This window comes from Oryzias latipes, chromosome 16 (genome assembly GCF_053564925.1).
Source record: "Oryzias latipes strain Hd-rR chromosome 16, Olatipes_Hd-rR_3.1".
NCBI classification, from domain to species: domain Eukaryota; kingdom Metazoa; phylum Chordata; class Actinopteri; order Beloniformes; family Adrianichthyidae; genus Oryzias; species Oryzias latipes.
Window position 1 is genome coordinate 10097440 of NC_136252.1, and position 14332 is coordinate 10111771.

The 14332-nt window shown below is 52.7% G+C and overlaps 20 non-coding genes across 20 annotated transcripts; all 20 read left to right on the top strand.

The window, feature by feature from the left end:
- The first annotated feature begins 513 nt into the window (after positions 1 to 513).
- On the top strand, positions 514 to 632 carry LOC144985830 (5S ribosomal RNA). The gene has a single exon (XR_013649660.1). It is a non-coding gene; the product is annotated as a 5S ribosomal RNA (ribosomal RNA).
- Positions 633 to 1228: 596 nt separating this feature from the next.
- LOC144985841 (5S ribosomal RNA) lies at positions 1229 to 1347 on the top strand. The gene has a single exon (XR_013649671.1). It is a non-coding gene; the product is annotated as a 5S ribosomal RNA (ribosomal RNA).
- Positions 1348 to 1943: 596 nt separating this feature from the next.
- Positions 1944 to 2062, top strand: LOC144985852 (5S ribosomal RNA). The gene has a single exon (XR_013649682.1). It is a non-coding gene; the product is annotated as a 5S ribosomal RNA (ribosomal RNA).
- Positions 2063 to 2653: 591 nt separating this feature from the next.
- On the top strand, positions 2654 to 2772 carry LOC144986453 (5S ribosomal RNA). Its single transcript, XR_013650265.1, has one exon. It is a non-coding gene; the product is annotated as a 5S ribosomal RNA (ribosomal RNA).
- Positions 2773 to 3373: 601 nt separating this feature from the next.
- Positions 3374 to 3492, top strand: LOC144985863 (5S ribosomal RNA). The gene has a single exon (XR_013649693.1). It is a non-coding gene; the product is annotated as a 5S ribosomal RNA (ribosomal RNA).
- Positions 3493 to 4088: 596 nt separating this feature from the next.
- On the top strand, positions 4089 to 4207 carry LOC144985875 (5S ribosomal RNA). Its single transcript, XR_013649705.1, has one exon. It is a non-coding gene; the product is annotated as a 5S ribosomal RNA (ribosomal RNA).
- A 605-nt stretch (positions 4208 to 4812) lies between these two features.
- Positions 4813 to 4931, top strand: LOC144985887 (5S ribosomal RNA). The gene has a single exon (XR_013649717.1). It is a non-coding gene; the product is annotated as a 5S ribosomal RNA (ribosomal RNA).
- Positions 4932 to 5527: 596 nt separating this feature from the next.
- Positions 5528 to 5646, top strand: LOC144985898 (5S ribosomal RNA). Its single transcript, XR_013649728.1, has one exon. It is a non-coding gene; the product is annotated as a 5S ribosomal RNA (ribosomal RNA).
- Positions 5647 to 6237: 591 nt separating this feature from the next.
- Positions 6238 to 6356, top strand: LOC144985909 (5S ribosomal RNA). Its single transcript, XR_013649739.1, has one exon. It is a non-coding gene; the product is annotated as a 5S ribosomal RNA (ribosomal RNA).
- A 596-nt stretch (positions 6357 to 6952) lies between these two features.
- On the top strand, positions 6953 to 7071 carry LOC144985920 (5S ribosomal RNA). The gene has a single exon (XR_013649750.1). It is a non-coding gene; the product is annotated as a 5S ribosomal RNA (ribosomal RNA).
- Positions 7072 to 7657: 586 nt separating this feature from the next.
- On the top strand, positions 7658 to 7776 carry LOC144985931 (5S ribosomal RNA). Its single transcript, XR_013649761.1, has one exon. It is a non-coding gene; the product is annotated as a 5S ribosomal RNA (ribosomal RNA).
- A 596-nt stretch (positions 7777 to 8372) lies between these two features.
- LOC144985943 (5S ribosomal RNA) lies at positions 8373 to 8491 on the top strand. Its single transcript, XR_013649773.1, has one exon. It is a non-coding gene; the product is annotated as a 5S ribosomal RNA (ribosomal RNA).
- A 586-nt stretch (positions 8492 to 9077) lies between these two features.
- LOC144985954 (5S ribosomal RNA) lies at positions 9078 to 9196 on the top strand. Its single transcript, XR_013649784.1, has one exon. It is a non-coding gene; the product is annotated as a 5S ribosomal RNA (ribosomal RNA).
- Positions 9197 to 9792: 596 nt separating this feature from the next.
- LOC144985965 (5S ribosomal RNA) lies at positions 9793 to 9911 on the top strand. Its single transcript, XR_013649795.1, has one exon. It is a non-coding gene; the product is annotated as a 5S ribosomal RNA (ribosomal RNA).
- Positions 9912 to 10502: 591 nt separating this feature from the next.
- LOC144985976 (5S ribosomal RNA) lies at positions 10503 to 10621 on the top strand. Its single transcript, XR_013649806.1, has one exon. It is a non-coding gene; the product is annotated as a 5S ribosomal RNA (ribosomal RNA).
- Positions 10622 to 11217: 596 nt separating this feature from the next.
- On the top strand, positions 11218 to 11336 carry LOC144985987 (5S ribosomal RNA). Its single transcript, XR_013649817.1, has one exon. It is a non-coding gene; the product is annotated as a 5S ribosomal RNA (ribosomal RNA).
- Positions 11337 to 11932: 596 nt separating this feature from the next.
- On the top strand, positions 11933 to 12051 carry LOC144985998 (5S ribosomal RNA). The gene has a single exon (XR_013649828.1). It is a non-coding gene; the product is annotated as a 5S ribosomal RNA (ribosomal RNA).
- Positions 12052 to 12647: 596 nt separating this feature from the next.
- LOC144986009 (5S ribosomal RNA) lies at positions 12648 to 12766 on the top strand. The gene has a single exon (XR_013649839.1). It is a non-coding gene; the product is annotated as a 5S ribosomal RNA (ribosomal RNA).
- A 596-nt stretch (positions 12767 to 13362) lies between these two features.
- LOC144986020 (5S ribosomal RNA) lies at positions 13363 to 13481 on the top strand. The gene has a single exon (XR_013649850.1). It is a non-coding gene; the product is annotated as a 5S ribosomal RNA (ribosomal RNA).
- A 596-nt stretch (positions 13482 to 14077) lies between these two features.
- Positions 14078 to 14196, top strand: LOC144986031 (5S ribosomal RNA). Its single transcript, XR_013649861.1, has one exon. It is a non-coding gene; the product is annotated as a 5S ribosomal RNA (ribosomal RNA).
- The last annotated feature ends 136 nt before the right edge of the window (positions 14197 to 14332 follow it).

The window sequence follows — 14332 nt, forward strand, 5'->3', positions numbered from 1 at the left end:
TTCCTTGTCATGCATTTGTGTCTTTGGTTTTTATTTTTCTGACACCACCGTTCTGTGACACATACAGCCACCAGAGAGCGCACCGGCCAGGAAATCAAACACACAGCTTTGGGTTTCTTGCTTTTTCATGTCCTTCTGTGTCTTTCTTTTCTTTTCTTTTCTTTTCTTTTTCTTTTTTTTTTTTTTTTTTTTTTCTCTGACATGACCGTCCGGGCTTCATCCAAACTCTTCAGCGAGCTGCAGGGCAGTCAGCGCCGAGGTGCAAATGCACAAGCCTGCACCCTCTAGAAACGCTGCCGTCTCGGTGACGAGCCCACGCAGGTGTGTGTGTGTGGAAGGCCGCTGTGGCGCACCTGCTGGGGTGAAAGGTCACCGTTTTGGCTGCAGGTGGGTGTGTCCGCTCAGCAGGTGCACCAATCAGTGGCACAGAGTGAGTGGGTGAAGGGGCCGCTGGGAGCAGGCAGGAGTCTGGTGCAGGCAGCGCTTAAAGGGCTCTGCTCCACACAACCCTTCGCTTACGGCCACACCACCCTGAACACGCCCGATCTCGTCCGATCTCGGAAGCTAAGCAGGGTCGGGCCTGGTTAGTACTTGGATGGGAGACCGCCTGGGAATACCAGGTGCTGTAAGTTTTCCGGCTTTTGCTGGCATCCACCAAAGAGAAGGAAAATCACTCACACACCCCCACAAACAGCTTTGGGTACTTTGGTTTCCTTGTCATGCATTTGTGTCTTTGGTTTTTATTTTTCTGACACCACCGTTCTGTGACACATACAGCCACCAGAGAGCGCACCGGCCAGGAAATCAAACACACAGCTTTGGGTTTCTTGCTTTTTCATGTCCTTCTGTGTCTTTCTTTTCTTTTCTTTTCTTTTCTTTTCTTTTTCTTTTTTTTTTTTTTTTTTTTTTCTCTGACATGACCGTCCGGGCTTCATCCAAACTCTTCAGCGAGCTGCAGGGCAGTCAGCGCCGAGGTGCAAATGCACAAGCCTGCACCCTCTAGAAACGCTGCCGTCTCGGTGACGAGCCCACGCAGGTGTGTGTGTGTGGAAGGCCGCTGTGGCGCACCTGCTGGGGTGAAAGGTCACCGTTTTGGCTGCAGGTGGGTGTGTCCGCTCAGCAGGTGCACCAATCAGTGGCACAGAGTGAGTGGGTGAAGGGGCCGCTGGGAGCAGGCAGGAGTCTGGTGCAGGCAGCGCTTAAAGGGCTCTGCTCCACACAACCCTTCGCTTACGGCCACACCACCCTGAACACGCCCGATCTCGTCCGATCTCGGAAGCTAAGCAGGGTCGGGCCTGGTTAGTACTTGGATGGGAGACCGCCTGGGAATACCAGGTGCTGTAAGTTTTCCGGCTTTTGCTGGCATCCACCAAAGAGAAGGAAAATCACTCACACACCCCCACAAACAGCTTTGGGTACTTTGGTTTCCTTGTCATGCATTTGTGTCTTTGGTTTTTATTTTTCTGACACCACCGTTCTGTGACACATACAGCCACCAGAGAGCGCACCGGCCAGGAAATCAAACACACAGCTTTGGGTTTCTTGCTTTTTCATGTCCTTCTGTGTCTTTCTTTTCTTTTCTTTTCTTTTCTTTTCTTTTTCTTTTTTTTTTTTTTTTTTTTTTCTCTGACATGACCGTCCGGGCTTCATCCAAACTCTTCAGCGAGCTGCAGGGCAGTCAGCGCCGAGGTGCAAATGCACAAGCCTGCACCCTCTAGAAACGCTGCCGTCTCGGTGACGAGCCCACGCAGGTGTGTGTGTGTGGAAGGCCGCTGTGGCGCACCTGCTGGGGTGAAAGGTCACCGTTTTGGCTGCAGGTGGGTGTGTCCGCTCAGCAGGTGCACCAATCAGTGGCACAGAGTGAGTGGGTGAAGGGGCCGCTGGGAGCAGGCAGGAGTCTGGTGCAGGCAGCGCTTAAAGGGCTCTGCTCCACACAACCCTTCGCTTACGGCCACACCACCCTGAACACGCCCGATCTCGTCCGATCTCGGAAGCTAAGCAGGGTCGGGCCTGGTTAGTACTTGGATGGGAGACCGCCTGGGAATACCAGGTGCTGTAAGTTTTCCGGCTTTTGCTGGCATCCACCAAAGAGAAGGAAAATCACTCACACACCCCCACAAACAGCTTTGGGTATTTTGGTTTCCTTGTCATGCATTTGTGTCTTTGGTTTTTATTTTTCTGACACCACCGTTCTGTGACACATACAGCCACCAGAGAGCGCACCGGCCAGGAAATCAAACACACAGCTTTGGGTTTCTTGCTTTTTCATGTCCTTCTGTGTCTTTCTTTTCTTTTCTTTTCTTTTCTTTTTCTTTTTTTTTTTTTTTTTTTTTTCTCTGACATGACCGTCCGGGCTTCATCCAAACTCTTCAGCGAGCTGCAGGGCAGTCAGCGCCGAGGTGCAAATGCACAAGCCTGCACCCTCTAGAAACGCTGCCGTCTCGGTGACGAGCCCACGCAGGTGTGTGTGTGTGGAAGGCCGCTGTGGCGCACCTGCTGGGGTGAAAGGTCACCGTTTTGGCTGCAGGTGGGTGTGTCCGCTCAGCAGGTGCACCAATCAGTGGCACAGAGTGAGTGGGTGAAGGGGCCGCTGGGAGCAGGCAGGAGTCTGGTGCAGGCAGCGCTTAAAGGGCTCTGCTCCACACAACCCTTCGCTTACGGCCACACCACCCTGAACACGCCCGATCTCGTCCGATCTCGGAAGCTAAGCAGGGTCGGGCCTGGTTAGTACTTGGATGGGAGACCGCGTGGGAATACCAGGTGCTGTAAGTTTTCCGGCTTTTGCTGGCATCCACCAAAGAGAAGGAAAATCACTCACACACCCCCACAAACAGCTTTGGGTACTTTGGTTTCCTTGTCATGCATTTGTGTCTTTGGTTTTTATTTTTCTGACACCACCGTTCTGTGACACATACAGCCACCAGAGAGCGCACCGGCCAGGAAATCAAACACACAGCTTTGGGTTTCTTGCTTTTTCATGTCCTTCTGTGTCTTTCTTTTCTTTTCTTTTCTTTTCTTTTCTTTTCTTTTTCTTTTTTTTTTTTTTTTTTTTTTCTCTGACATGACCGTCCGGGCTTCATCCAAACTCTTCAGCGAGCTGCAGGGCAGTCAGCGCCGAGGTGCAAATGCACAAGCCTGCACCCTCTAGAAACGCTGCCGTCTCGGTGACGAGCCCACGCAGGTGTGTGTGTGTGGAAGGCCGCTGTGGCGCACCTGCTGGGGTGAAAGGTCACCGTTTTGGCTGCAGGTGGGTGTGTCCGCTCAGCAGGTGCACCAATCAGTGGCACAGAGTGAGTGGGTGAAGGGGCCGCTGGGAGCAGGCAGGAGTCTGGTGCAGGCAGCGCTTAAAGGGCTCTGCTCCACACAACCCTTCGCTTACGGCCACACCACCCTGAACACGCCCGATCTCGTCCGATCTCGGAAGCTAAGCAGGGTCGGGCCTGGTTAGTACTTGGATGGGAGACCGCCTGGGAATACCAGGTGCTGTAAGTTTTCCGGCTTTTGCTGGCATCCACCAAAGAGAAGGAAAATCACTCACACACCCCCACAAACAGCTTTGGGTACTTTGGTTTCCTTGTCATGCATTTGTGTCTTTGGTTTTTATTTTTCTGACACCACCGTTCTGTGACACATACAGCCACCAGAGAGCGCACCGGCCAGGAAATCAAACACACAGCTTTGGGTTTCTTGCTTTTTCATGTCCTTCTGTGTCTTTCTTTTCTTTTCTTTTCTTTTCTTTTCTTTTTCTTTTTTTTTTTTTTTTTTTTTTCTCTGACATGACCGTCCGGGCTTCATCCAAACTCTTCAGCGAGCTGCAGGGCAGTCAGCGCCGAGGTGCAAATGCACAAGCCTGCACCCTCTAGAAACGCTGCCGTCTCGGTGACGAGCCCACGCAGGTGTGTGTGTGTGGAAGGCCGCTGTGGCGCACCTGCTGGGGTGAAAGGTCACCGTTTTGGCTGCAGGTGGGTGTGTCCGCTCAGCAGGTGCACCAATCAGTGGCACAGAGTGAGTGGGTGAAGGGGCCGCTGGGAGCAGGCAGGAGTCTGGTGCAGGCAGCGCTTAAAGGGCTCTGCTCCACACAACCCTTCGCTTACGGCCACACCACCCTGAACACGCCCGATCTCGTCCGATCTCGGAAGCTAAGCAGGGTCGGGCCTGGTTAGTACTTGGATGGGAGACCGCCTGGGAATACCAGGTGCTGTAAGTTTTCCGGCTTTTGCTGGCATCCACCAAAGAGAAGGAAAATCACTCACACACCCCCACAAACAGCTTTGGGTACTTTGGTTTCCTTGTCATGCATTTGTGTCTTTGGTTTTTATTTTTCTGACACCACCGTTCTGTGACACATACAGCCACCAGAGAGCGCACCGGCCAGGAAATCAAACACACAGCTTTGGGTTTCTTGCTTTTTCATGTCCTTCTGTGTCTTTCTTTTCTTTTCTTTTCTTTTCTTTTCTTTTCTTTCTTTTTCTTTTTTTTTTTTTTTTTTTTTTCTCTGACATGACCGTCCGGGCTTCATCCAAACTCTTCAGCGAGCTGCAGGGCAGTCAGCGCCGAGGTGCAAATGCACAAGCCTGCACCCTCTAGAAACGCTGCCGTCTCGGTGACGAGCCCACGCAGGTGTGTGTGTGTGGAAGGCCGCTGTGGCGCACCTGCTGGGGTGAAAGGTCACCGTTTTGGCTGCAGGTGGGTGTGTCCGCTCAGCAGGTGCACCAATCAGTGGCACAGAGTGAGTGGGTGAAGGGGCCGCTGGGAGCAGGCAGGAGTCTGGTGCAGGCAGCGCTTAAAGGGCTCTGCTCCACACAACCCTTCGCTTACGGCCACACCACCCTGAACACGCCCGATCTCGTCCGATCTCGGAAGCTAAGCAGGGTCGGGCCTGGTTAGTACTTGGATGGGAGACCGCCTGGGAATACCAGGTGCTGTAAGTTTTCCGGCTTTTGCTGGCATCCACCAAAGAGAAGGAAAATCACTCACACACCCCCACAAACAGCTTTGGGTACTTTGGTTTCCTTGTCATGCATTTGTGTCTTTGGTTTTTATTTTTCTGACACCACCGTTCTGTGACACATACAGCCACCAGAGAGCGCACCGGCCAGGAAATCAAACACACAGCTTTGGGTTTCTTGCTTTTTCATGTCCTTCTGTGTCTTTCTTTTCTTTTCTTTTCTTTTCTTTTCTTTTTCTTTTTTTTTTTTTTTTTTTTTTCTCTGACATGACCGTCCGGGCTTCATCCAAACTCTTCAGCGAGCTGCAGGGCAGTCAGCGCCGAGGTGCAAATGCACAAGCCTGCACCCTCTAGAAACGCTGCCGTCTCGGTGACGAGCCCACGCAGGTGTGTGTGTGTGGAAGGCCGCTGTGGCGCACCTGCTGGGGTGAAAGGTCACCGTTTTGGCTGCAGGTGGGTGTGTCCGCTCAGCAGGTGCACCAATCAGTGGCACAGAGTGAGTGGGTGAAGGGGCCGCTGGGAGCAGGCAGGAGTCTGGTGCAGGCAGCGCTTAAAGGGCTCTGCTCCACACAACCCTTCGCTTACGGCCACACCACCCTGAACACGCCCGATCTCGTCCGATCTCGGAAGCTAAGCAGGGTCGGGCCTGGTTAGTACTTGGATGGGAGACCGCCTGGGAATACCAGGTGCTGTAAGTTTTCCGGCTTTTGCTGGCATCCACCAAAGAGAAGGAAAATCACTCACACACCCCCACAAACAGCTTTGGGTATTTTGGTTTCCTTGTCATGCATTTGTGTCTTTGGTTTTTATTTTTCTGACACCACCGTTCTGTGACACATACAGCCACCAGAGAGCGCACCGGCCAGGAAATCAAACACACAGCTTTGGGTTTCTTGCTTTTTCATGTCCTTCTGTGTCTTTCTTTTCTTTTCTTTTCTTTTCTTTTTCTTTTTTTTTTTTTTTTTTTTTTCTCTGACATGACCGTCCGGGCTTCATCCAAACTCTTCAGCGAGCTGCAGGGCAGTCAGCGCCGAGGTGCAAATGCACAAGCCTGCACCCTCTAGAAACGCTGCCGTCTCGGTGACGAGCCCACGCAGGTGTGTGTGTGTGGAAGGCCGCTGTGGCGCACCTGCTGGGGTGAAAGGTCACCGTTTTGGCTGCAGGTGGGTGTGTCCGCTCAGCAGGTGCACCAATCAGTGGCACAGAGTGAGTGGGTGAAGGGGCCGCTGGGAGCAGGCAGGAGTCTGGTGCAGGCAGCGCTTAAAGGGCTCTGCTCCACACAACCCTTCGCTTACGGCCACACCACCCTGAACACGCCCGATCTCGTCCGATCTCGGAAGCTAAGCAGGGTCGGGCCTGGTTAGTACTTGGATGGGAGACCGCCTGGGAATACCAGGTGCTGTAAGTTTTCCGGCTTTTGCTGGCATCCACCAAAGAGAAGGAAAATCACTCACACACCCCCACAAACAGCTTTGGGTACTTTGGTTTCCTTGTCATGCATTTGTGTCTTTGGTTTTTATTTTTCTGACACCACCGTTCTGTGACACATACAGCCACCAGAGAGCGCACCGGCCAGGAAATCAAACACACAGCTTTGGGTTTCTTGCTTTTTCATGTCCTTCTGTGTCTTTCTTTTCTTTTCTTTTCTTTTCTTTTCTTTTTCTTTTTTTTTTTTTTTTTTTTTTCTCTGACATGACCGTCCGGGCTTCATCCAAACTCTTCAGCGAGCTGCAGGGCAGTCAGCGCCGAGGTGCAAATGCACAAGCCTGCACCCTCTAGAAACGCTGCCGTCTCGGTGACGAGCCCACGCAGGTGTGTGTGTGTGGAAGGCCGCTGTGGCGCACCTGCTGGGGTGAAAGGTCACCGTTTTGGCTGCAGGTGGGTGTGTCCGCTCAGCAGGTGCACCAATCAGTGGCACAGAGTGAGTGGGTGAAGGGGCCGCTGGGAGCAGGCAGGAGTCTGGTGCAGGCAGCGCTTAAAGGGCTCTGCTCCACACAACCCTTCGCTTACGGCCACACCACCCTGAACACGCCCGATCTCGTCCGATCTCGGAAGCTAAGCAGGGTCGGGCCTGGTTAGTACTTGGATGGGAGACCGCCTGGGAATACCAGGTGCTGTAAGTTTTCCGGCTTTTGCTGGCATCCACCAAAGAGAAGGAAAATCACTCACACACCCCCACAAACAGCTTTGGGTACTTTGGTTTCCTTGTCATGCATTTGTGTCTTTGGTTTTTATTTTTCTGACACCACCGTTCTGTGACACATACAGCCACCAGAGAGCGCACCGGCCAGGAAATCAAACACACAGCTTTGGGTTTCTTGCTTTTTCATGTCCTTCTGTGTCTTTCTTTTCTTTTCTTTTCTTTTTCTTTTTTTTTTTTTTTTTTTTTTCTCTGACATGACCGTCCGGGCTTCATCCAAACTCTTCAGCGAGCTGCAGGGCAGTCAGCGCCGAGGTGCAAATGCACAAGCCTGCACCCTCTAGAAACGCTGCCGTCTCGGTGACGAGCCCACGCAGGTGTGTGTGTGTGGAAGGCCGCTGTGGCGCACCTGCTGGGGTGAAAGGTCACCGTTTTGGCTGCAGGTGGGTGTGTCCGCTCAGCAGGTGCACCAATCAGTGGCACAGAGTGAGTGGGTGAAGGGGCCGCTGGGAGCAGGCAGGAGTCTGGTGCAGGCAGCGCTTAAAGGGCTCTGCTCCACACAACCCTTCGCTTACGGCCACACCACCCTGAACACGCCCGATCTCGTCCGATCTCGGAAGCTAAGCAGGGTCGGGCCTGGTTAGTACTTGGATGGGAGACCGCCTGGGAATACCAGGTGCTGTAAGTTTTCCGGCTTTTGCTGGCATCCACCAAAGAGAAGGAAAATCACTCACACACCCCCACAAACAGCTTTGGGTACTTTGGTTTCCTTGTCATGCATTTGTGTCTTTGGTTTTTATTTTTCTGACACCACCGTTCTGTGACACATACAGCCACCAGAGAGCGCACCGGCCAGGAAATCAAACACACAGCTTTGGGTTTCTTGCTTTTTCATGTCCTTCTGTGTCTTTCTTTTCTTTTCTTTTCTTTTCTTTTCTTTTTCTTTTTTTTTTTTTTTTTTTTTTCTCTGACATGACCGTCCGGGCTTCATCCAAACTCTTCAGCGAGCTGCAGGGCAGTCAGCGCCGAGGTGCAAATGCACAAGCCTGCACCCTCTAGAAACGCTGCCGTCTCGGTGACGAGCCCACGCAGGTGTGTGTGTGTGGAAGGCCGCTGTGGCGCACCTGCTGGGGTGAAAGGTCACCGTTTTGGCTGCAGGTGGGTGTGTCCGCTCAGCAGGTGCACCAATCAGTGGCACAGAGTGAGTGGGTGAAGGGGCCGCTGGGAGCAGGCAGGAGTCTGGTGCAGGCAGCGCTTAAAGGGCTCTGCTCCACACAACCCTTCGCTTACGGCCACACCACCCTGAACACGCCCGATCTCGTCCGATCTCGGAAGCTAAGCAGGGTCGGGCCTGGTTAGTACTTGGATGGGAGACCGCCTGGGAATACCAGGTGCTGTAAGTTTTCCGGCTTTTGCTGGCATCCACCAAAGAGAAGGAAAATCACTCACACACCCCCACAAACAGCTTTGGGTACTTTGGTTTCCTTGTCATGCATTTGTGTCTTTGGTTTTTATTTTTCTGACACCACCGTTCTGTGACACATACAGCCACCAGAGAGCGCACCGGCCAGGAAATCAAACACACAGCTTTGGGTTTCTTGCTTTTTCATGTCCTTCTGTGTCTTTCTTTTCTTTTCTTTTCTTTTTCTTTTTTTTTTTTTTTTTTTTTTCTCTGACATGACCGTCCGGGCTTCATCCAAACTCTTCAGCGAGCTGCAGGGCAGTCAGCGCCGAGGTGCAAATGCACAAGCCTGCACCCTCTAGAAACGCTGCCGTCTCGGTGACGAGCCCACGCAGGTGTGTGTGTGTGGAAGGCCGCTGTGGCGCACCTGCTGGGGTGAAAGGTCACCGTTTTGGCTGCAGGTGGGTGTGTCCGCTCAGCAGGTGCACCAATCAGTGGCACAGAGTGAGTGGGTGAAGGGGCCGCTGGGAGCAGGCAGGAGTCTGGTGCAGGCAGCGCTTAAAGGGCTCTGCTCCACACAACCCTTCGCTTACGGCCACACCACCCTGAACACGCCCGATCTCGTCCGATCTCGGAAGCTAAGCAGGGTCGGGCCTGGTTAGTACTTGGATGGGAGACCGCCTGGGAATACCAGGTGCTGTAAGTTTTCCGGCTTTTGCTGGCATCCACCAAAGAGAAGGAAAATCACTCACACACCCCCACAAACAGCTTTGGGTACTTTGGTTTCCTTGTCATGCATTTGTGTCTTTGGTTTTTATTTTTCTGACACCACCGTTCTGTGACACATACAGCCACCAGAGAGCGCACCGGCCAGGAAATCAAACACACAGCTTTGGGTTTCTTGCTTTTTCATGTCCTTCTGTGTCTTTCTTTTCTTTTCTTTTCTTTTCTTTTCTTTTTCTTTTTTTTTTTTTTTTTTTTTTCTCTGACATGACCGTCCGGGCTTCATCCAAACTCTTCAGCGAGCTGCAGGGCAGTCAGCGCCGAGGTGCAAATGCACAAGCCTGCACCCTCTAGAAACGCTGCCGTCTCGGTGACGAGCCCACGCAGGTGTGTGTGTGTGGAAGGCCGCTGTGGCGCACCTGCTGGGGTGAAAGGTCACCGTTTTGGCTGCAGGTGGGTGTGTCCGCTCAGCAGGTGCACCAATCAGTGGCACAGAGTGAGTGGGTGAAGGGGCCGCTGGGAGCAGGCAGGAGTCTGGTGCAGGCAGCGCTTAAAGGGCTCTGCTCCACACAACCCTTCGCTTACGGCCACACCACCCTGAACACGCCCGATCTCGTCCGATCTCGGAAGCTAAGCAGGGTCGGGCCTGGTTAGTACTTGGATGGGAGACCGCCTGGGAATACCAGGTGCTGTAAGTTTTCCGGCTTTTGCTGGCATCCACCAAAGAGAAGGAAAATCACTCACACACCCCCACAAACAGCTTTGGGTATTTTGGTTTCCTTGTCATGCATTTGTGTCTTTGGTTTTTATTTTTCTGACACCACCGTTCTGTGACACATACAGCCACCAGAGAGCGCACCGGCCAGGAAATCAAACACACAGCTTTGGGTTTCTTGCTTTTTCATGTCCTTCTGTGTCTTTCTTTTCTTTTCTTTTCTTTTCTTTTTCTTTTTTTTTTTTTTTTTTTTTTCTCTGACATGACCGTCCGGGCTTCATCCAAACTCTTCAGCGAGCTGCAGGGCAGTCAGCGCCGAGGTGCAAATGCACAAGCCTGCACCCTCTAGAAACGCTGCCGTCTCGGTGACGAGCCCACGCAGGTGTGTGTGTGTGGAAGGCCGCTGTGGCGCACCTGCTGGGGTGAAAGGTCACCGTTTTGGCTGCAGGTGGGTGTGTCCGCTCAGCAGGTGCACCAATCAGTGGCACAGAGTGAGTGGGTGAAGGGGCCGCTGGGAGCAGGCAGGAGTCTGGTGCAGGCAGCGCTTAAAGGGCTCTGCTCCACACAACCCTTCGCTTACGGCCACACCACCCTGAACACGCCCGATCTCGTCCGATCTCGGAAGCTAAGCAGGGTCGGGCCTGGTTAGTACTTGGATGGGAGACCGCCTGGGAATACCAGGTGCTGTAAGTTTTCCGGCTTTTGCTGGCATCCACCAAAGAGAAGGAAAATCACTCACACACCCCCACAAACAGCTTTGGGTACTTTGGTTTCCTTGTCATGCATTTGTGTCTTTGGTTTTTATTTTTCTGACACCACCGTTCTGTGACACATACAGCCACCAGAGAGCGCACCGGCCAGGAAATCAAACACACAGCTTTGGGTTTCTTGCTTTTTCATGTCCTTCTGTGTCTTTCTTTTCTTTTCTTTTCTTTTCTTTTCTTTTTCTTTTTTTTTTTTTTTTTTTTTTCTCTGACATGACCGTCCGGGCTTCATCCAAACTCTTCAGCGAGCTGCAGGGCAGTCAGCGCCGAGGTGCAAATGCACAAGCCTGCACCCTCTAGAAACGCTGCCGTCTCGGTGACGAGCCCACGCAGGTGTGTGTGTGTGGAAGGCCGCTGTGGCGCACCTGCTGGGGTGAAAGGTCACCGTTTTGGCTGCAGGTGGGTGTGTCCGCTCAGCAGGTGCACCAATCAGTGGCACAGAGTGAGTGGGTGAAGGGGCCGCTGGGAGCAGGCAGGAGTCTGGTGCAGGCAGCGCTTAAAGGGCTCTGCTCCACACAACCCTTCGCTTACGGCCACACCACCCTGAACACGCCCGATCTCGTCCGATCTCGGAAGCTAAGCAGGGTCGGGCCTGGTTAGTACTTGGATGGGAGACCGCCTGGGAATACCAGGTGCTGTAAGTTTTCCGGCTTTTGCTGGCATCCACCAAAGAGAAGGAAAATCACTCACACACCCCCACAAACAGCTTTGGGTACTTTGGTTTCCTTGTCATGCATTTGTGTCTTTGGTTTTTATTTTTCTGACACCACCGTTCTGTGACACATACAGCCACCAGAGAGCGCACCGGCCAGGAAATCAAACACACAGCTTTGGGTTTCTTGCTTTTTCATGTCCTTCTGTGTCTTTCTTTTCTTTTCTTTTCTTTTCTTTTCTTTTTCTTTTTTTTTTTTTTTTTTTTTTCTCTGACATGACCGTCCGGGCTTCATCCAAACTCTTCAGCGAGCTGCAGGGCAGTCAGCGCCGAGGTGCAAATGCACAAGCCTGCACCCTCTAGAAACGCTGCCGTCTCGGTGACGAGCCCACGCAGGTGTGTGTGTGTGGAAGGCCGCTGTGGCGCACCTGCTGGGGTGAAAGGTCACCGTTTTGGCTGCAGGTGGGTGTGTCCGCTCAGCAGGTGCACCAATCAGTGGCACAGAGTGAGTGGGTGAAGGGGCCGCTGGGAGCAGGCAGGAGTCTGGTGCAGGCAGCGCTTAAAGGGCTCTGCTCCACACAACCCTTCGCTTACGGCCACACCACCCTGAACACGCCCGATCTCGTCCGATCTCGGAAGCTAAGCAGGGTCGGGCCTGGTTAGTACTTGGATGGGAGACCGCCTGGGAATACCAGGTGCTGTAAGTTTTCCGGCTTTTGCTGGCATCCACCAAAGAGAAGGAAAATCACTCACACACCCCCACAAACAGCTTTGGGTACTTTGGTTTCCTTGTCATGCATTTGTGTCTTTGGTTTTTATTTTTCTGACACCACCGTTCTGTGACACATACAGCCACCAGAGAGCGCACCGGCCAGGAAATCAAACACACAGCTTTGGGTTTCTTGCTTTTTCATGTCCTTCTGTGTCTTTCTTTTCTTTTCTTTTCTTTTCTTTTCTTTTTCTTTTTTTTTTTTTTTTTTTTTTCTCTGACATGACCGTCCGGGCTTCATCCAAACTCTTCAGCGAGCTGCAGGGCAGTCAGCGCCGAGGTGCAAATGCACAAGCCTGCACCCTCTAGAAACGCTGCCGTCTCGGTGACGAGCCCACGCAGGTGTGTGTGTGTGGAAGGCCGCTGTGGCGCACCTGCTGGGGTGAAAGGTCACCGTTTTGGCTGCAGGTGGGTGTGTCCGCTCAGCAGGTGCACCAATCAGTGGCACAGAGTGAGTGGGTGAAGGGGCCGCTGGGAGCAGGCAGGAGTCTGGTGCAGGCAGCGCTTAAAGGGCTCTGCTCCACACAACCCTTCGCTTACGGCCACACCACCCTGAACACGCCCGATCTCGTCCGATCTCGGAAGCTAAGCAGGGTCGGGCCTGGTTAGTACTTGGATGGGAGACCGCCTGGGAATACCAGGTGCTGTAAGTTTTCCGGCTTTTGCTGGCATCCACCAAAGAGAAGGAAAATCACTCACACACCCCCACAAACAGCTTTGGGTACTTTGGTTTCCTTGTCATGCATTTGTGTCTTTGGTTTTTATTTTTCTGACACCACCGTTCTGTGACACATACAGCCACCAGAGAGCGCACCGGCCAGGAAATCAAACACACAGCTTTGGGTTTCTTGCTTTTTCATGTCCTTCTGTGTCTTTCTTTTCTTTTCTTTTCTTTTCTTTTCTTTTTCTTTTTTTTTTTTTTTTTTTTTTCTCTGACATGACCGTCCGGGCTTCATCCAAACTCTTCAGCGAGCTGCAGGGCAGTCAGCGCCGAGGTGCAAATGCACAAGCCTGCACCCTCTAGAAACGCTGCCGTCTCGGTGACGAGCCCACGCAGGTGTGTGTGTGTGGAAGGCCGCTGTGGCGCACCTGCTGGGGTGAAAGGTCACCGTTTTGGCTGCAGGTGGGTGTGTCCGCTCAGCAGGTGCACCAATCAGTGGCACAGAGTGAGTGGGTGAAGGGGCCGCTGGGAGCAGGCAGGAGTCTGGTGCAGGCAGCGCTTAAAGGGCTCTGCTCCACACAACCCTTCGCTTACGGCCACACCACCCTGAACACGCCCGATCTCGTCCGATCTCGGAAGCTAAGCAGGGTCGGGCCTGGTTAGTACTTGGATGGGAGACCGCCTGGGAATACCAGGTGCTGTAAGTTTTCCGGCTTTTGCTGGCATCCACCAAAGAGAAGGAAAATCACTCACACACCCCCACAAACAGCTTTGGGTACTTTGGTTTCCTTGTCATGCATTTGTGTCTTTGGTTTTTATTTTTCTGACACCACCGTTCTGTGACACATACAGCCACCAGAGAGCGCACCGGCCAGGAAATCAAACACACAGCTTTGGGTTTCTTGCTTTTTCATGTCCTTCTGTGTCTTTCTTTTCTTTTCTTTTCTTTTCTTTTCTTTTTCTTTTTTTTTTTTTTTTTTTTTTCTCTGACATGACCGTCCGGGCTTCATCCAAACTCTTCAGCGAGCTGCAGGGCAGTCAGCGCCGAGGTGCAAATGCACAAGCCTGCACCCTCTAGAAACGCTGCCGTCTCGGTGACGAGCCCACGCAGGTGTGTGTGTGTGGAAGGCCGCTGTGGCGCACCTGCTGGGGTGAAAGGTCACCGTTTTGGCTGCAGGTGGGTGTGTCCGCTCAGCAGGTGCACCAATCAGTGGCACAGAGTGAGTGGGTGAAGGGGCCGCTGGGAGCAGGCAGGAGTCTGGTGCAGGCAGCGCTTAAAGGGCTCTGCTCCACACAACCCTTCGCTTACGGCCACACCACCCTGAACACGCCCGATCTCGTCCGATCTCGGAAGCTAAGCAGGGTCGGGCCTGGTTAGTACTTGGATGGGAGACCGCCTGGGAATACCAGGTGCTGTAAGTTTTCCGGCTTTTGCTGGCATCCACCAAAGAGAAGGAAAATCACTCACACACCCCCACAAACAGCTTTGGGTACTTTGGTTTCCTTGTCATGCATTTGTGTCTTTGGTTTTTATTTTTCTGACACCACCGTTCTGTGA